Genomic DNA, 21,359 nt, shown 5'->3' with positions numbered 1-21,359 from the left:
ATCTACCTCAGATTCTGACAGCTCCTTCGACTCTGAAAAGTCTCCGGAGACACTCGATCTGCTATTTGAGTCTGAGGACAGTGAAGACCCACAAACATCGTCGGCGTTCCTTCCCTCAACAAAACCAAAAGCCCCCCAGCCTGGTTCTCCATGTACCTTGACACAATTACTATGGGCACAGTTGGCAGTTACTAACGCAGGAAAAGTCGAAAGTGCAGAAAACATGCTTGTTGACGGATCCTCGTGACGCTGGTTTAGCAGAGGATCAAGAAGTGTTTCTGCTGATTCGTTGTGGTTTTGGACCCAGATTTTGTCCTCTTCCATCCGACTGAAGAGACTCAAGAGAGTGTTAGCTGCCTCAAGCTCCATATCCGACCAAAACCTTCCCTCCGTCAGATACCGCACGTCGCTACCGAGGGGCTCCTTCACTTCCTCAGCTGAAACAGAGTCTGTGAGTTCAAGCTGAAAGAACGGGACGGGGTTCAAGTCTACGCCGGAGCTGGGAAGGGTCTCATCGCTTCGTCTTTGTGTGGGCTCTTGGTGGTGCAGTTTCAGGAGGTTAGTGACGGCCTGGTCCTCCTCCGGGGTGAGCTGGAGGATGACCCTGCTCGGCTGCACCGGAGGATGGAGAGAATTTATTGTTGAGGTGAGGCGGCCAAGATCCCTGGTCGGGTGTGGACCAGATCTGAATGGGTCTGGACGGGCTGGTGGAGCCAAGCAGGCGGACATGACCGGTGGTGGAGTGTTGAGCTGGAGGCAATTGAAAATCTGAAATAGTTTTTAATGAAAACGTAAAAGAATAGATAAGAATTTAGTGGAACATAAGCATAAACGTTGGTGTTTTAGGTGTCCATATTAACAACATGACAAGATCAAATATAACTTCTACAGGAATACGTTTCTCACTATACATATACTTCTATACAGCCATTTTTGTGTTTTCTTCATCCACATTGTCTGATTTGTGCTTCTTTCTGCGGTGCTCATTCTTTTCATTTGTGGATTTCTGGTGCTTTTACGAAACAAAATCATAACAGGACTTTTGATAGTTCTCCCTAAAGTCAAATCAAGTGATATAATATGGTCGATTATATTCTTCACTGTCAAAACAAACTGCCTCCTCGTCTCAATTTCCTCGAAGCCCCCTTGACACGGGTCTTAGCTCTGTCTGACAGGACTGAGTGCATCTCATTAAATGTCCTTGTCCGTCTGAGCCCCTACATAAGCTCTACCCTCTCCAACAGCACAGAGGACGGCACGAGGACCCCCCTCATCACCATCAACCTGTGCTCAATACATTCTCACAATCTTTGGTGATAATGATAAAAATGTTTGAGTTAAGTAATGAAATTGGCACACGCCTGTTGAATTCACTCTCGCCGCAGAGAGACACGCGACTGTATTTTATTTAACTGTGTGTTACAGTGGAGTCCACATACATGACATCCATTCAGCTGTCGCATTTATCCAAAAGTGACTTACGACAAGTGCATTCAAGCGTGAAGATACGACCAAGTAAATGCAAGAATCACGTAAGTGCATTAAAAAAACGATCAAGTCATTTCAATCTTAATCTTTCCAACACTTCTAACATCTTGTGCCTGTTCAACACACATGCGCCAGTGTTCCTAATTTTTGCAATAATTCACTCTTTCATCCGGTCTTGATGCAACTTTGAATCAAATTCAACTGGATACGGTCTTGACTTTTTATAAACAGAGACACATCCCTGCGTTTGTGCCCTTTGTTTTCACCCAAACCGAGAATTCACCTCTGAAAAAGATTCTTTCTAAAAAAAAAAACTCTGGCTGCACGTTTGCATGTAAACAGAGAAAAATAGAGTTTGCGGCAGCAGACGTCACAGTATGCTCCAGAACTTGCACCTACGTCACAGGTGTCACCTATGTTTCCATTTCCCTTTAGCTTTTTTTAAAATAATACACGTTCAGTGTTTTGAGGGGTACAGAATGAAAAGTATTGCTTTTCCATAAAAAATATATTTAGTCTGAAATAACTTTTTTTTACAGGTTTGACAAAGACTTTCTGTCACGTTCTGTTTACATTGTACCAGACAATAGCCGCCTGCATTGCAGGTGACCACGGTTGTCTGTTGTTGGGTGCAGCTACTGTAGGCTGGCACTGGGTGAAATAGAGTTTGCCAATCCTGCAGCTGCTTGTTTGTCTCAGCAGCTGAGTGACCAGAGACGGGCAAAAACCAGAGTCAGTATAGGCCGAGCATTCCCTCCATGGACTGAGATAAAGGAGTTCAACAGCATTAAAACCCACGCCCAAATGGATACATTTCTGCTTGATCGGTAAGGTAACTTTCATGTTTACTTAGCTGTAACGGCTAACACTAACTGTCAGCCAAAATCCCCTGCAATACTTGCTTTTATGGTGCGATTTGGCGGAGGGGACGGGTTCAAACAGGTTCAAACAGACTCCACAGGCTGATCACTTGACTCACTCGGCAACGAACCCGACTTCTGGAATTATTTTTTGTTGTTGTGACTACGATCTTGAGACACCAGATGGCAGTGTTCTGCTCATTCTACCTTTGAACATTGCTTTCCTAACATTGTACAACAAAATGTAACAAACAAAAAAAATTAAACATTTACTGAACTGTTAAAATACAGGTTTGAATTGAATAGATCGGTCCCATTATCACAGATACTGGATGTATCTATAAGAGTCAGTATCGGCCTGATATCTGATATTAAAAAGGACTTGGCTTCGTCTTAATGTGGTCTTGACAAAGGGCTCAGATTTAATTGATGCATTTCCAAAACTTAATTAGGCCTTAATCTTTGTGTGGGAAGAAAAAATTATCACATAAACAATGCTTTATCTCCAAGACATTCAAGTTTATGAGTGTTTATGTTGTCTTGCAAGGACTAAATCCCATTATTATTGTTTATGTCAATGATCCCACGGTTATTGGGGTAAATCTGAGTTTCTCTTTATGCTTTATGAGTCCACTCACCCTTTGCTCGCTCACTGTGTTGGGGATCCTCCTCCCACAGCTCATGGTGGGGTCAGAGTAGAAAAACTCCTCAGGGATGATGGGAGGAACTGGAGAAAAGACAAGCCGTCAGCTGTGAGTCTGATGAAGAAGCACCTGTGGGTGAGAGTGACCCACCTGTGCGGTTGTTGCAGCCGGTGTGAAGGTGTGCAGAGGCTGCAGCCGCGCACAGAGGCAGGAGGGAGGGGTGGTGCAGGGTCCTGTTGGACAGAGGAGGCAGGGTGGGCTGCACGGACCTCTGCAGGACACACATGGGGACACGTTTACTACTTTTGACGTCCAAGTTGAGCCGGAGAGAAGGATGTGAAAGAACTCACCACACAGTGTCCTTCAGTAGAGCTCATGGTTGATTTTTGTTCAGTTCGTAGAGTCAGTGGCTTTAGCTCGTCAGCTTGCGCACATGTTGGTGTGAGAAAGTCAAAAATAAACATTCGCCGTCAGGTCTACCTGTGGCAGCTAGCGCCCCCTGCTGGTTCACTTGGGAAACCCCGTTCATGTCACTGACTTTAATTCAGGAAACTAAGTTGTGTTTATGTCACCAATTACTAGATATGAAAGCCCATTAGTCATTGTCCAAGTCAAAACACCATGGCCAGAAATTTGACTTTCTAAAGAAAAAAAAAAAAATTCCCCCAATTAATATTCATTCAGCAACCGCTTGTCCCTGTCGGGGTCGCTGGAGTCGATCCCAGCTGACATCGGACGTGAGAAGGGGTACACCCTGGACAAGACGCTGGTCCATCACAGGGCACAGAGACAAACAATTCATACCTACGGGCAATTTTAGAGACCATTAACCTAACACGTGCATGTTTTTGGATGGTGGGAGGAAACATGCAAACTCTATACAGAAAGGTCCAGGCCGGGATGCGAACCTGAAACCTCGAGTCGACAGTGCTAACTACTACACCACCGTATTATCGAATGTTTAAAAAAAAAAAAAAAAAAAAAAAGTCAGTAACTTTTGACAGAGCATTTCCCACAATACCACAGTAGTTGCGATTATAGCTAATTTGATGTAGTATTAAGTCAATATTTAGTAAAATTGGTTACAGGTCATTTCCACTTGCTTTAGTAAGAATGTTTAGTTTGCCATTGATTTTTTTAAGTCCTTTTAATTTAAAAAAAAAAAAAGTTTGGGCTTTAAGATTATGCAAGTTTAAAAAATTAAATCTACTGTAAGTATTTCATTAAAAACCTTTAACTTCCTGTTCACATTTCATTTGACAAGTTTAATTAAACACAATACTGCAATTAAGAAAAACAGCTTTATTAAATTCCAGATATTTTAAAAAGACACTTCCTTCAAATTAGAGCAGGATCCACTTTGGTTTGGTAGGATTGTCGTGCGCCTGTGGAGAGATTTAAAACACATTTAACAAAATGAGAATCTTCAGAATACAGGTTTTAAATGGTCAAGCTCTCACCTTTTCTCAGGGCACTGACAAGACTATGAAACCTGGAAACTCTGATGTAGCGAGCGGTAGGGTGGACGGCAGGCAGGAAGGTGTCAGGCTGTCTAGCTGGTGTTTTGATGGCAGGTTTTGTAGGTGCTGGAGCGGCAGTGAACTTGAGGGGTGGACTCTGCAGACCTTCAGTGAGAGGAAGGAGAAATGCTCAATATGCCAAGTCAAAACTGCTCATCGTGTCAATCAGGTGAGGAAACTACTGCACCTCCTGTGGGTTGTGTAGTGTGGACGATGCTTCCGAAACCAGCAGTGTCAGACTCAAACTTGTGCACCGAGAAGAGGCGATGGAGCCCACCCAGAGGATACGTACACTGTATTGTCACCCTGTAAGACAAGACTACCTCAGCTACCATTCTGCTAGAGCGATACAACTTTGAACACACTACAACATGATACGTACCTGTCAGTAGCCACGTCGTCGAAAAATACCTTTTTTGCGCTAAAGGACGTCTTGCTGTAGAAGATCTCATTTCGATAAGTCACGTTTCCATTGCTGAGCTGAAGACAAGACACAAATGAAACATCATCTTGATTGTTGAGGTGAATTCTTATGGTGCCAGTGTTTAGGATAGTGGAGCATTACCCTGACTGTGGATCCACAGCTGTTGAGGGGGAAAGAGAACAGAGCCCTGGTGGCGTCTGCCTCTTTGGGGCCACAGTATTTGTCGACCAGGTTGGTTGTAGCAGGAACTCCTCCTCCACTTGGGATGGCCAAAGACAAGTCAGCCACCACAGTCATCCTCCCATCAGCTGAACACACTGCAGAGAAAGCATTTTAAAGTCATGTCATCTGTGTGTAAAGTTCCTGAAATCAACCACAGCAGACAAAACAAGTAGTCTTACTAATGAGTTCAGCGGTAGAGAACGGACAAGTCTTGCTAGTGGAACTCTGGACTTCTGATGTTTCATGATCTCGCATGAGGAGCTCAAAAGTGCCAAAGAAGCCCTTCAAAGTGACGTCCTGTAAAAAAAAATGCAGCTCAATCACTAAGCCCGTGTTCAGAAGAACAAGAGTTGATGCTTCGGTTAGTCTCGTCTCACCTTGTACTCGTAGCCGTGAGAGAAGAGCGGCACCTCCAGCAGCAGACTCTGGCTATCGTTGCTCATGATGTAGCCGTGCTCAGCTGCCAGCTCTGATGTCAGCAGGTCGGCGCCGATACTGATCTCCCACAGGTAGTCAAAAGGCCGGTGGTCCAGTTTGAAGCTGATGCCAGACTCGGAACAGACTGCATCAAAGGCTGGAGGAGCTGGCAAACACCACAACAGGTTACTCTTCTCATGAAGACAGGAAACAGTAATAAGTTGTCTAACATAACGGACTTACAGACATCTGTGAACGCCGCCACAACAGACGCCTGGTGGTAATAAGGCTCGTTTTCAGGCAGAACTGTCAGTGTGTAGTTGATGTCCAGCTTGTAATGAAAAACTGCATCTGCTTTAGAGAACTAAGAGACAAAATACAATCATGACTGAGCTCAGTTAGACTCAGTCAGACTGCAAAAAACAAAAACAAAAAACAAAAACCTTTACCTGCTGCATCACCACAGGGTCGTCAAAAAGCACCTTCAGAGTGTAGCCATGAGTGCCGTTGGGATCAACCACTCTTGTGACAGTGTGGCTGCTTGTGTTTGTAAGAGGAAGTGTAAAATATTGTCCGTTCAAATGAAAGGAGGCCAACTCGACGTCTTTAGGGACGTCTCCGAGGTAGACCGTGAACATGTGTTCATCAAGAAGTGTTTGGTTTTCAGTGAAAACAGGGTGTGGCAGCAGTGGCGTGGCCAGAGTCCTGTGAGAGCGGAGCCTGGTTTCCACAGAATACTCATCCACCAGGATTTGCTCTGAGCAGAGATGGAAGATATAAAACTCATGGAGGTCGCCAGACACAAGGCTCTGAAAGACACAAAACGGGCCCAATTCAGATGCTGCTTGTTAGTTTTCCATTGCAATTTCTTACATTTTACAGTCAAGATAATCTGGGAATATTTCTAGAACTAGGAGCTTTATTTGTGGACCATGACTGTCAACTCTTAAAGTGTAATTCCGGCACGAAATCACCACACAGCTTAATGAAAGTGCCTAAAGAGACCATCGAGGCAATTTGTTTTCATGCAACAGCTATTAAAACAGAGAAAGCCGGTAGTTGCTAACAAGAAAAAAAAACTACTTTCTCCATGGCTTGACGCATTTAAGTGCTGAAAGAGACCATGGGATACATAACGCTGGAATTACTCAAGTTTGCATCAGACCTTCCTGTATGCTCCTTCAGCGTGAAAGGGGATGCTGATCTCGACTGTGGCGTGCTGCTTCTCCACAATAAACCCTTGTTCCTCTGCAACAGGCTGCTCCACAAGTTCACAGTCGAGACCAATGTTGAGTCGTGTTGCGTCAAGGTTTGGATACAACGCATCCGTCGTCTTCCACATCATGTAGCTGCCGTCATCATACGAGCCTCCATCTGTGGATATTACGCCACCATTATAGCTTTACGTTTGGTCCATCAAGAGGGAAAGTAAGCATAAAATACTGCAATACTGACGCATGGAGCAAGCAGCCACCAGGTCGACCATGAGGAAAATCCAGCTTGGTCTGGAGAACAGAGTTGCATGGACCACCTCTACTGGAACACCATTCACCTGGAGAAAGACTCAAAATCAAAGCCTGCTTTGGACTCAGCTTCACAAAAACAGGTCTTATGCATCAGCAGCTTACCTCAGTGCTGAATGAGTCAGGTTGTCCATACGGAGTACGAAACACCAGCCGGCCATCTGTCAAATCAAATGCATAACCCTGCCTACGAGCTTCAGAGAGGTTCATGGGCGGCAACTGCTCCTCGTCTCTCTGAAACATCACCTGCCATTTTGACGTGGTGGAGTCATGTGCCTGGAAAGAGATTTAAAGTCCATTTAAAAAAACCAAAAAAATAACTACACAGAATAATAAACTCATTAAACATTTGAAACACACGGCTTTGAGAGCGTTCCAGTCATCTTTCTTCGTCCCAGATGGACACGAGACCTCACTCGTCACAGACACCTGGGAAGAAATCATATTTAGTTGAACATATGACAATTCTCCATAAGTAAAACCAACCATCTAAAGGTTGTAAACAAGCTTACTTCCATGTAGTTGTCCTCACAGGTGACCTCTCTGGAAGACCAGGGCAGGGATGGAGAACAGGTCTTGTTCAAAGCGTAGCTGACCTCCGCTCCTTCATGTGTCACAATCAGGTTGAAGTTGAACATGAAGATTTCATCATCCTGAAATATATATCCAGTAGAATGAAGAGTTTGTATGGATAAACAACCAAAAACAGCTTTATATACACAGTATTGAACGCACCTTGTTGTCAGTGTGACAGCTGAAGTAAGAGGCTCGGAGCTCCACATGGCCCGGCAGAGGGAGGACACTGACACTGTAGCCACACTGAGCTGCATACTGCTTAGTGATGGCGTACACACCTGTCTCATCTGGAAGAGAAAGGACATGCAGCTCAATATTTACACCAAATCTGTTCTTAGAAAGTACAGGTAGAGCCTTAACAGCTCACCAGTTACTAATGATGCAAGAGTATTTCACCAGAGACCACAGGTGATAGATTAAACATTTGAAGTGCACTCATGTGAAAGAAAGTTAAAAAAAACACTTGAGCAGCACTGACCGACAGCCTCAAAGCGAGGTTCCTCCCCAGTGAAGTTCACGGCTATCATGAAGTAACGGTCATGACACTCCATATGAGGAACTCCTGTGTGCACAGACAAGTTTGGGTCAGACTACAGACGTCGCACTGACCTAGAACACTAAATATGATAATATTGTAATTACCACCAGGTGTGTCAGCACATTCTGCAGCTGACCAGACAGACAGGACTAAGGCAACACTGCAAGACAAAAAGCATTAAATATCAGCACTAACAAAACATCACAGCTTGTAAATTATCATGAAGGCACCTTACCTTAGACAAAATTCAAGAGCCATAGCCACTGATGTGTTGGCAGTGTCTAAAGCTAGCCTAGCTACTAGCAAACTACACCTGCTAACCAACACAAGCTAAAGCAGACTTCCTTGGTGTACAAACTGACCAAACTGGCATATGTTCTGCTGTCTGCTACACCAGCCTTTTATATGTCAGTCTATTCACCCAATAAGTTGAAAGGCAACTCTAACCACATTAGCTGCAGCTGACTGAGAGACAGCTTGATTGTTCGCTAATGAGCTTCACCTGTGGCTGCAACACCTGAGGGCCTCTGATTGGCTGGTGACTAAAGGGACTTATAAAAGGCTGGTGTAGCAGACAGCACAACATATGCCAGTTTGGTCAGTTTGTACACCAAGGAAGTCTGCTTTAGCTTGTGTTGGTTAGCAGGTGTAGTTTGCTAGCAGCTAGGCTAGCTTTAGACACTGCCAACACATCAGTGGCTATGGCTCTTGAATTTTGTCTTAGGTAAGGTGCTTTCATGCTAATTTACAAGCTGTTAGTTGACATTAGTGTACCTGTTTGTTTCTAATTTTTGTCCTTGTCTGACAGTGTGACCCTGCTCCTGTCTGTGTGGTCGACTGCCAGAAGTGATCATATTCCCGATGGTAAGAATTAAAAAATTTGTTTGAACACATGCCTGGAGTCATTAACGCGTGTGTTAATGCGTGTAAACTTGTTTGTTCTGCAGGAGTTCTTCATACGGAGTGTCGTGATCGTTTCTTGATGATAGCTGTTGATCTCTCGTTCACTGGGAATGAACCTCACTTTCAGGCTGTTGGTGAGTCCTGCCCAGCTTCAAATCAAGCATCTAATCCGAGTCACTCAGTGTGATGGGTCTAATAACTACTGGGATTGTCTTCCAGATGAGACAGGTGTGTACGCCATCACTAAGCAGTATGCAGCTCAGTGTGGCTACAGTGTCAGTGTCCTCCCTCTGCCGGGCCATGTGGAGCTCCGAGCCTCTTACTTCAGCTGTCACACTGACAACAAGGTGCGTTCAAAACTGTGTGGAAAAACAACCAAAAACAGCTTCATATACATACAAACTCTTCATTCTACTTTTTTCAGGATGATGAAATCTTCATGTTCAACTTCAACCTGATTGTGACACATGAAGGAGCGGAGGTCAGCTACGCTTTGAACAAGACCTGTTCTCCCTCTCTGCCCTGGTCTCCCAGAGAGGTCACCTGTGAGGACAACTACATGGAAGTAAGCTTGGTAATGTCTTGTAGTTGTAGTATTCTGGGAACTATTTCAAGTTTTACTAACCCTGGTTTCTTTGTAGGTGTCTGTGAGGAGTGATGTGGCCTGTCCAACTGGGACAAAGAAAGATGACTGGGATGCTGTTGTCCAAACAGTATGTTTGACATTGCCTTCTGGGAAATGTAGAGGCTTATGTGATTGTTATCCAGCCACAGGTGACAAATTCTATACAACACAATAGCTGTTTTAAATGTGGATGTGATTTCAATTTTTTTTCCAGACCTATGGCTCAGCCACTTCAGACTGGCAGGTGTTGTTTCAGACAGTTGACAAGGAGCTGACACCCATTTGCCTCAATGAAGCTCATAAGCGTGGATATGCGTTTGACTTGACAGATGGCCGGCTGGTGTTTCGTACTCCGTATGGACAGCCTGACTCATTCAGCACTGAGGTAAACTGCTGATGCATAAGACCTGTTTTTGTGAAGCTGAGTCCAAAGCGGGTTCTGATTTTGAGTCTTTCTCCAGGTGAATGGTGTTCCAGTAGAGGTGGTCCATGCAACTCTGTTCTCCAGACAAAGCTGGGTTGTCCTCATGGTTGACCTGGTGGCTGCTTGCTCCATGCGTCAGTATTCCAGTATTTTGCTGCAGTTCCCCCTTTTACAGGCGATAGTTAAAGCTATAAAACTGGTGTAATGTCCACAGATGAAGGGTCATATGATGACAGGGGCTACATGATGTGGAAGACTCCTGAGGTGCTGCACCCACTGGTGTCCGGTCTACACGAGACTCGGGTTAACATCGGAGTCAATGGTGAACTTGTGGAGCAGCCGGTTGCAGAGGAGCGGGGCTACAATGTGGAGAAGCACAACGCCACAGTCGAGATCAGCATCCCCTATAATGCTGAAGGCGGATACAGGAAGGTCAGGAGGCACTGATGTTACAATCTAAAGCGTTCAGGCTCCTGGATGAAAATCACAGAATTTTCCATGAAGCATCTTAAAATGTGGATGGACTTCTGATCTAGATAAATTATTCTTTTACAGAGCCTTGTGTCTGGCGACCTCTACGAGTTCTACATCTTTAATCTCTACTTGGAGCAAATCTCAGTGGAAGAGGCTCATGTCGACACCAGGCTTCGCTTTCACAGGACTCTGGCTACTCCCCTGCTGCCATGCCCCGTTTTCACTGAGAACAGTAAGACTAACGACGAGATGTTTGTCAAGTTGATGCAACCATAATCTGAACGGCTTTTCCTTTCAGGAACGGTTCCTGAGGAGCGCACGTTCACGGTCTACCTCGGAGATGTCCCTGAAGACGTCGAGTTGGCCTCTGTTGATTTGAACGGACAAGGTTTTACACTTCCTCTTACAAACACAAGCAGCCACACCGTCACAAGAGTGGTTCATCCCAACGGCACTCACGGCTACACTCTGAAGGTGCTTTTTGACGACCCTGTGGTCGTGCAGCAGGTAAATGATCCTGAGTTATTTGTCCAGTTGTGTCTTCAGATGTTGTGCTTGTTTGTGGAAACTTCTTCCTGCTTGGCTCAGCCAGAACTTGTATTTGTTTTAGTTCTCTAAAGCAGATGCAGCCATGCAACACAGGCTGGACATCAACTACACACTGACAGTTGTGCCTGAAAAGGAGCCATTTTACCACCAGGCATCAGTCATGGCGTTAACTGACGCCTGTAAGTTTCCAACCTCATTTTTAGACTTTGTCAATCCTCCTTGTGCATGAAGCAGAGTAACCTGTTGTGGTGTTTGCCAGCTCCTCCAGCCTTTGATGCAGTCTGTTCCGAGTCTGGCATCAGCTTCAAACTGGACCACCGGCCTTTTGACTACCTGTGGGAGATCAGTATCGGCTCCGACCTGCTGACATCAGAGCTGGCAGCTGAGCACGGCTACATCATCAGCAATGATAGCCAGAGTCTGCTGCTGGAGGTGCCGCTCTTCTCTCACGGCTACGAGTACAAGGTGAGACGAGACTAACCGAAGCATCAACTCTATGTTCTGAACACAGGCTCAGTGACTGAGCTTCATGTTTTTTACAGGACGTCACTTTGAAGGGCTTCTTTGGCACTTTTGAGATCCTCATGCGAGATCATGAAACCTCAGAAGTCCAGAGCTCAACTAGCAAGACTTGCCCGTTCTCTACTGCTGAACTCATTTGTAAGAGCATCCCCTTCTTTACTGTAAGAGCAGGTGGGGTGTCCATATACTTGCGTAAACCCATTTCTCTGCAGTGTGTTCGACTGATGGGAGGATGACTGTGGTGGCTGACTTGTCTTTGGCCATCTCAAGTGGAGGAGTTCCTGCTAGAACCAACCTGGTCGACAAATACTGCGGACCCAAAGAGGCAGACGCCACCAGGGCTCTGTTCTCTTTCCCCCTCAACAGCTGTGGATCCACAGTCAAGGTAATGCTGCTTACTAACATAACCGTTAATACAGTTTACTCGTTCCACAAAATGACACTTGAATCTGGCATCCTATGCATCTTCACTCAACATTATGCTTTGTTTTTGCAGCTCGGCAAGGAGTTTGTGACTTATGAAAATGAGATTTTCTTCAGCAAGAAGTTGCGTTCTCTAAAAAATTCATTTGACTCCCGCGGTGATATTGAAAGGTATATTAAACCCCAGCTATATTGACTATTTACCATTTTTCCAGCTACTTATGAACTCTTGTCTTGCAGGGTGACTATGCAGTGTACATATCCTTTGTCTGGGCTGTTCCGCCTCTTCTCAGTGTACAGGTTTGAGTCTGACACAGCTGGTGTTGGCCGTATCGTGCATTCTGCTCACGCCACTGAAGGTAGGTGGTTCACCTGTTCATAGAACCACATCCTCACATCACATGCTGACAGTCTGTTTGCTCTGTCTCTTATAGCATTACTGAGTCCCACTATCAAGCCCACCACAGTGCTTCAGACACAGAGGCCCACAAGAAGACGCACCCCAAGACCTGTTTCAATACGACCTGCTTACCACCCTCCAGCTCAGTACATCCAAGTACCCAGCTTTTTTTTAAACAATTTCTCAAAGAAAGGTAAGTTTGCACATTTGAAATTTGGTTAAATAGGAGGCTGTTTTTATTCTTATAAAAAAGAAATTGTTGTCTTCTCTTCAGGAACTAAAGGAGGATCCTCACCAGAGTCTCTGTATTATGGCCGGTGATTACATGAAATGTATAAAACTCAATAAATCTGTATATTTAAATTCTCTTGCCTTGTCATTGAGACTTGAACATGTGAGGACAAACTCATGAAGTAGGTTTTAGTCATCCAATGGTGCAGGTCCATGATCACTACTACAAGGTTGTAGCACTACTAGGTTACAGCATACATATATAACATCTCATGATCTTAGACCAGCTCATAAGATGGCAAGGCTCTAATACAGAAATGTCTTCAACTTTGGCATCAATTATTACTGCAGTATGGAGGCGATCGACACTCAGGTTGCCTTGATAGCTGCCTTCAGCTTGTCTGTATTGTCTAATCTTCCGCTTGACTAACGGATACTGAGGTTCAGATCTGTTGACTTGCCAGTAAAGCATAACACTGTCAACCAACCAGTTACTAGTTTTGGCACTGCTGGCAGGAGCCAAGGCGTGTTTGGAAAAGGAAATCCGCATCTCCGTAAAGCCAGTCACAAGAAGTGCTTTTATAGCTCCTGGTGGATGGCTGCATTGACTTTGGACTTGCTAAAACAGTGGACCAACACCAGCAGACGTGGCACCCCAAAACATCACTCTAAACTTAAATGCAAAATTTGCTTTTATCTGAAAAGAGGACTTTGGGCAACGGCACGGTTCCTTTTCTCTGTAGCCCAGGTAAGATGCTTATGTTGTCTGTGGTTCAGGAGTTGCTCAACAGTAGGGCCCTGTTTACACATGCAGTTATTTTTTTTAAAAGGGAGACGTTTCCCGGTTTGTGTCCCTTTTTGCATTTACATGCAAACGTAGAATTTGTCTGAAATGATTCTTAAAACTCCAGCCAAAGTGGAGATTTTGAAAAACTGTTTGCAAGTAGCAGAGAAAAACCATAGACTACAAAAATGGACGTAGCCTTTCCGTCAAGGTCCGTTCTCTCAACTTGATCAAATCGTACTCTCCTAGGGGAGTCGGCATCTTGTCAGGCTTTGACTCCGCCTCATTTCCTCTTACCAAAAAAGGGCATGTATGTGACATTGGGAAGGGGAGGGAGATACGTCCATCTGGCTGACGTATACCTCTGAGAAGTGAGGGCCAGCGGCTAGCTGTCACTCAAGAGGCCACGCCCTTAATTATTCATAAACTTTAACCTCCAATAAAATAAAAACTAGCCTGGTACAAAAAAATCACTGCCCTCAGTGTTGTCATGGAGATATGACCTAAACAGACCTGAATGTTTTTTTTTTTTTTTGTACCAGGTTTAAATGTTTAATTAGGCTGTGAAAACAGGCTGTTTAACATGGGGGTCAATGAGAAATTGCTCTATTATGAAACCTGCCCCTAATGGACACTTGAGGAACTGAAGTTTTTTGGCACTTTGGTATTTGATAAACAAGGAAATCACTGTGGTGCGTGCTTGAGAAAGACAGTTTGTGGCAGCCGACGTCACAGTACACGCCAGAACTTGCACCTGCATCACGGGTGCGACCGATCGTTGACTAACGTGGGCTTGAGCTTCTCTATAAACTTACAACTACAAGTTTAGCATACTTTTGACAGCATATACACACAAGTTAGTGTAAATGAAAAATTGTTATTTTTGAAAACTGAGACAGCGAAAATGTCCGTTGTAAACATAGCCAAGCAATCACCTGTGGCCCATTCCCTGGACACGTCTGTGCTGATGGCTCTTGATGCACTGACTCCAGCCTAAGTCCACTGATGTGAAGCTCGCCCACATTCTTGAATTGTCTTTGCTTGACAATCTCCTCAAGGCTGCTGTCATCCCTGTTGTGCAGTTTTTCCTGTCAACTTACCATTAAAATGCTTTGATACAGCACTCTGCAACAAGCCCGCCCTTTAAGCATCGTCTGTGGCTTACTCTGTCAAGTCAGAAGAAATGTTCCCCATGATTGTGATTGTGTATACTCAAACTGAAATATTCTAATTTGAGATGTTTTTTTTCTCCATTTTGAGCTGTAGTCCGTAATTATGGATATAAAAAAAAAAAGCTTGAGGGTTTGAGAGTGAAATGTAAATTATAAAAAAAAAAGTTAAACTATAATAGTTCAGGACTACAATGATACTTAATCCAAACAATAGATCAAAGTCTCCCTCCACTCAAAAATGTGTTTTTCTTCTGTTTCCTAAAATGCCTGACACTGACTTGACTATAGATCCTTGTTAAACTATTAATCATATTTTAGTTGAGTGTAATTCCAGCACAAAATCATCGCATGGTCTTTTTCTGCACTTATATACATCAAATAAGCCATCGAGACAGTTTGTGTATAAACTAACAGAGAAATCCGACTCCTGGATTTCTCTGTTAATGTTATGACAAAAAAAAAGAAAGAAACTGACTTGATGGCTTATTTGATGCAAGTGCCGAAAGACAATGGGATTTTACACTGGAATTACAGTAATACTTTAACGTTTCTAGAGTGGGACTTCAAAATTTAAATAGATTGCCTCAAAGTAATTAAATGCAATACATGGAGATGTGCCAGCAGAAATGTCTTCTACAAGCCCCAGAGCTGAAGGTCCCTGCAAAAGTCTGTTGACCTCTGGTTTTGAGCTGGGAAATGAGCAGAGCAATGTCTAATGAACAGAACCATGAGTAGCAAAATCTTCTAAAACTTACTGGTAACCAGTAGAGGTAAAGGACTTGAGCTGTAATAGCTGAAGTTGAGATGCTTTTGACTTACCCCAGAGTGCAGATAATATTATCTAAATCTTTGCCATTGTTTTTAAATTTAGCTGGAGAATGTTTAACATCCAGCATCTTATTTATGGAAGGATGGCTGTGGGTCACCAGTGATCTGGTTTAATTCAAATAAACTTGACAACTCAAAATCAGAGGCAATTTTTCCTGAACTTTAATTGGGAGGACTTTGCTTCTTTTACCGTTTGGACATTTGATCTTTCAGAGATGCGATACCACTAGACTGTCTTTTTCCATTCTACATTAAGATGCAACTCAATTTTGTCGGACAGCTACAATGCTCCCATCCCCTCAAGTCATTTCAGCTAACCACCCAGAATGAGTTCGACCTTTTCAGGACAGTGTTGGTTCAAGTTTCCAATGACAAGTCTGCATTGTTAAAGAAATCAATTTATTGAGTTAAAATACATTGGCCCTTCAAAATAAAGTAGCATATACTTTGGATTGTGAAGATCCTCTGGCTCCTGTGAAAAGAATTAAAAGTTTAGGAAAATACTTTACTTTGAAATCTGACAAGGTTAAGAAGTTACACTGACCTTTCTTGGGGATATTCTTCAGAAAGCTAGATACTTTGATGTACTGAACAGGAGGGTGGTAAGCAGGTCGTATGGAAACAGGTCTTGGGGTGCGTCTTCTTGTGGGCCTCTGTGTCTGAAGCACTGTGGTGGGCTTGATTGTTGGACTCATTAGCGCTATAAGAGACAGACCAAACAGACTGTCAGCATGTGATGTGAGGATGTGGTTCGTTGAACAGGTGAACCACCTACCTTCAGTGGCGTGAGCAGAATGCATGATACGGCCAACACCAGCTGTGTCAGACTCAAACCTGTACACTGAGAAGAGGCGGAACAGCCCGGACAGAGGATATGTACACTGCATCGTCACCCTGCAAGACAAGAGTTCATAAGTAGCTGGAAAAGTGGTAAATAGTCAATATAGCTGGGGTTTAATATACCTGTCAATATCACCGCGGGAGTCAAATGAATTTTTTAGAGCACGCAACTTCTTGCTGAAGAAAATCTCGTTTTCATAAGTCACAAACTCCTTGCCGAGCTGAAAAAAAGCATAACATTGAGTGAAGATGCATAGGATGCCGGAGTCAAGTGTCATTTTGTGGAACGAGTAAACTGTACAAACGGTTATGTTAGTAAGCAGCATTACCTTGACTGTGGATCCACAGCTGTTGAGGGGGAAAGAGAACAGAGCCCTGGTGGCGTCGGCCTCTTTGGGTCCGCAGTATTTGTCGACCAGGTTGGTTCTAGCAGGAACTCCTCCACTTGAGATGGCCAAAGACAAGTCAGCCACCACAGTCATCCTCCCATCAGTCGAACACACTGCAGAGAAGTGAGTTTACGCAAGTATATGGAGACCCCACCTGCTCTTACAGTAAAGAAAGGGATGTTCTTACAAATGAGTTCAGCAGTAGAGAACGGACAAGTCTTGCTAGTTGAGCTCTGGACCTCTGAGGTTTCATGATCCCGCATGAGGATCTCAAAAGTGCCAAAGAAGCCCTTCAAAGTGACGTCCTGTAAAAAGAAAAAAACAAAAAAAAAAACACATGCAGCTCAGTCACTGAGCCTGTGTTCAGAACAAGAACAAGAGTTGATGCTTCGGTTAGTCTCCTCTCACCTTGTACTCGTAGCCGTGAGAGAAGAGCGGCACCTCCAGCAGCAGACTCTGGCTATCGTTGCTCATGATGTAGCCGTGCTCAGCTGCCAGCTCTGACGTCAGCAGGTCGGAGCCGATACTGATCTCCCACAGGTAGTCAAAAGGCCGGTGGTCCAGTTTGAAGCTGATGCCAGACTCGGAACAGACTGCATCAAAGGCTGGAGGAGCTGGCAAACACCACAACAGGTTACTCTGCTTCATGCACAAGTAGGATTGACAAAGTCTAAAAATGAGGTTGGAAACTTACAGGCGTCAGTTAACGCCATGACTGATGCCTGGTGGTAAAAAGGCTCCTTTTCAGGCACAACTGTCAGTGTGTAGTTGATGTCCAGCCTGTGTTGCATCGCTGCATCTGCTTTAGAGAACTAAAGCCAAATACAAGTTCTGGCTGAGCCAAGCAGGAAGACGTTTCCACAAACAAGCATAACATCTGAAGACACAACTGGACAAATAACTCAGGATCATTTACCTGCTGCACGACCACAGGGTCGTCAAAAAGCACCTTCAGAGTGTAGCCGTGAGTGCCGTTGGGATGAACCACTCTTGTGACGGTGCGGCTGCTTGTGTTTGTAAGAGGAAGTGTAAAACCTTGTCCGTTCAAATCAACAGAGGCCAACTCGACGTCTTCAGGGACATCTCCGAGGTAGACCGTGAATGTGCGCTCCTCAGGAACCGTTCCTGAAAGGAAAAGCCGTTCAGATTACGGTTGCATCAACTTGACAAACATCTCGTCGTTAGTCTTACTGTTCTCAGTGAAAACGGGGCATGGCAGCAGGGGAGTAGCCAGAGTCCTGTGAAAGCGAAGCCTGGTGTCGACATGAGCCTCTTCCACTGAGATTTGCTCCAAGTAGAGATCAAAGATGTAGAACTCGTAGAGGTCGCCAGACACAAGGCTCTGTAAAAGACAATTTAGCTAGATCAGAAGTCCATCCACATTTTAAGATGCTTCATGGAAAATTCTGTGATTTTCATCCAGAGGAGCCTAAACCCTTTCAGATTTTAACTTGTAACATCAGTGCCTCCTGACCTTCCTGTATCCGCCTTCAGCATTATAGGGGATGCTGATCTCAACTGTGGCGTTGTGCTTCTCCACATTGTAGCCTCGCTCCTCTGCAACCGGCTGCTCCACAAGTTCACCGTTGACTCCGATGTTAACCTGAGTCTCGTGTAGACCGGACACCAGTGGGTGCAGCACCTCAGGAGTCTTCCACATCATGTAGCCCCTGTCATCATATGACCCTTCATCTGTGGACATTACACTAGTTTTATAGCTTTAACCATCGCCTGTAAAAGGGGGAACAACCATAAAATACTGGAATACTGACGCATGGAGCAAGCAGCCACCAGGTCGACCATGAGGAAAACCCAGCTTTGTCTGGAGAACAGAGTTGCATGGACCACCTCTACTGGAACACCATTCACCTGGAGAAAGACTCAAAATCAAAGCCTGCTTTGGACTCAGCTTCACAAAAACAAGTCTTATGCATCAGCAGTTTACCTCAGTGCTGAATGAGTCAGGTTGTCCATACGGAGTACGAAACACCAGCCGGCTATCTGTCAAGTCAAACACATAACCCTGCCTACGAGCTTCAGAGAGGTTCATGGGCGGCAACTGCTCCTCATCTCTCTGAAACATCACCTGCCAGTCTGAAGCAGCTGAGGGATTGGCCTAGGAGGGAAATGCATTTGCTACTTATTCCAGCTACACATACAGATGACAAAAATAAACTTCAACATACAGGTTTTGGAGCAGCATTCCAGTCATCATGCTTCTTCTCAGAGGGACAAGTGAATTCACTCCTCACAGACACCTACAGAGAAACCAGGGTTAGTAAAACTTGAAATAGTTCCCAGAATACTACAACTACAAGACATAACCAAGCTTACTTCCATGTAGTTGTCCTCACAGGTGACCTCTCTGGGAGACCAGGGCAGAGAGGGAGAACAGGTCTTGTTCAAAGCGTAGCTGACCTCCGCTCCTTCATGTGTCACAATCAGGTTGAAGTTGAACATGAAGATTTCATCATCCTGAATCAAGGAGAAAAAAAAAGTAGAATGAAGAGTTTGTATGTATATGAAGCTGTTTTTGGTTGTTTTTCCACACAGTTTTGAACGCACCTTGTTGTCAGTGTGACAGCTGAAGTAAGAGGCTCGGAGCTCCACATGGCCCGGCAGAGGGAGGACACTGACACTGTAGCCACACTGAGCTGCATACTGCTTAGTGATGGCGTACGCACCAGTCTCATCTGGAAGACAATCACAGTAGTTAGACCCATCACACTGAGTGACTCGGATTAGATGCTTGATTTGAAGCTGCGCAGGACTCACCAACAGCCTGAAAGTGAGGTTCATTCCCAGTGAACGAGAGATCAACAGCTATCATCAAGAAACGATCACGACACTCCGTATGAAGAACTCCTGCAGAACAAACAAGTTTAGATCTGAACGCACGCGTTAATGACTCCAGGCATGTGTTCAAACAAACGTTTTAATTCTTACCATCGGGAATATGATCACTTTTGGCAGTCGACCACACAGACAGGAGCAGGGTCACACTGTCAGACGAAAAAAGAAATTAGAAACAAACAGGTGCCCTAATGTCAACTAACAGCTTGTAAATTAGCATGAAAGCACCTTACCTAAGACAAAATTCAAGAGCCATAGCCACTGATGTGTTGGCAGTGTCTAAAGCTAGCCTACAAAACCACACCTGCTAGCAAACTACACCTGCTAACCAACACAAGCTAAAGCAAACTTCCTTGGTGTACAAACTGACCAAACTGGCATATGTTGTGCTGTCTGCTACACCAGCCTTTTATAAGTCCCTTTAGTCACCGGCCAATCAGAGGCCCTCAGGTGTTGCAGCCACAGGTGAAGCTCATTAGCAATCAAGCTGTCTCTCAGTCAGTTAACAGAGGGAAAGCACAGGTGTAACAAATGACATTAACAATGGCTCATTTCCACGTTAAGTGTCTCAGTCTGTGAGGCAGCATGTTTCATATCAGGGCCCTTGAACATTAATTGCAGTCAAAATAGACTGCAGTCATTAATGTTTATAATTCAGCACCATCATCTCATGCCATTAAAAATGTCTATCACAGCTTATCAGGTTAAATGTTTGTGTTTCTCTCTGGTTCACATGCTTTATTTCAGCAGAAGATGCTTGACGTAGACAACGCCGGTGTTTATAATGATGACTTAACAAAATCACAGAATCCAAGATAGGTTCACAAAAAGAAACAGTAACTTATTGTTTAATTTCTCACACCTTGTAAGCAATGCATGAAAGAAAGAGAATAACTTACAACAAAGACTTAATAACAAAAAAATATTTATAGTAGTTAAAAAAATAAAATAGTAGTTAATCCATCAAATTTCCAGGTCTTGTATGCAGAAACCCATGCGTACGCATCATTTGCAGCAGAATGGAGACAAGCGTCCATGTGATCCACACTGAGGACACAAGAGGTTAAACATTGTGTTATTTACACCAATTCAAAGGACAGTAAATAATATAAGTCCATTTATGAATCTCGGCATTTCAGTTTCAACACAGAGTAGATTATGGTTTTTGTGTAGAACATTAAACACAGTGTTAACCATGATTTAAATACAGTTTGAAAAACTTTCACTACCTAGACGAAGGTTTTGCCATCCCTCCAAATTCCATTTTCTTTGACCTTATTGGAAATAAATCACACATTTACACAAATAATATCAAATATGAGTTGCTGATCGACTGGTTAATGTTTGAAATACTTCCACACACACACCTGTGCTTTTCTTTCCATGCCTTTTACTGGCATGCGTGAAAGTTGCAGAGGGTTCAAAGGGTGTTGGACAGCGAGAGTGCCATTATAGTTTGCTGGGTAGCGACACTGAATTGTCAGCCTAAAACAGACGAGACTCATATCAACAACAATACCATGTTGTTTTAAAGACAGATATGTAACAGTGTGTACGTATATCACCTGTAAGGAGAATCTCTGTGTATGAGAGGATCATCCAAAGGTAGGAAATCTTGAGGGTAACTGATCTGGTTTTCATAAACAAGGAAATTTCCTTCAGTCTGAGGAAATAAGAAGGGATGAGAAAAGAGGTGAGAAAAGCATATTTTTCAGTGTTAATTTCAGTTA

This window comes from Echiichthys vipera (genome assembly GCF_963691815.1).
Source record: "Echiichthys vipera genome assembly, chromosome: 22".
NCBI classification, from domain to species: domain Eukaryota; kingdom Metazoa; phylum Chordata; class Actinopteri; order Perciformes; family Trachinidae; genus Echiichthys; species Echiichthys vipera.
The sequence above is the reverse complement of the archived record's forward strand: the minus strand, read 5'-3'. Positions refer to the sequence as shown.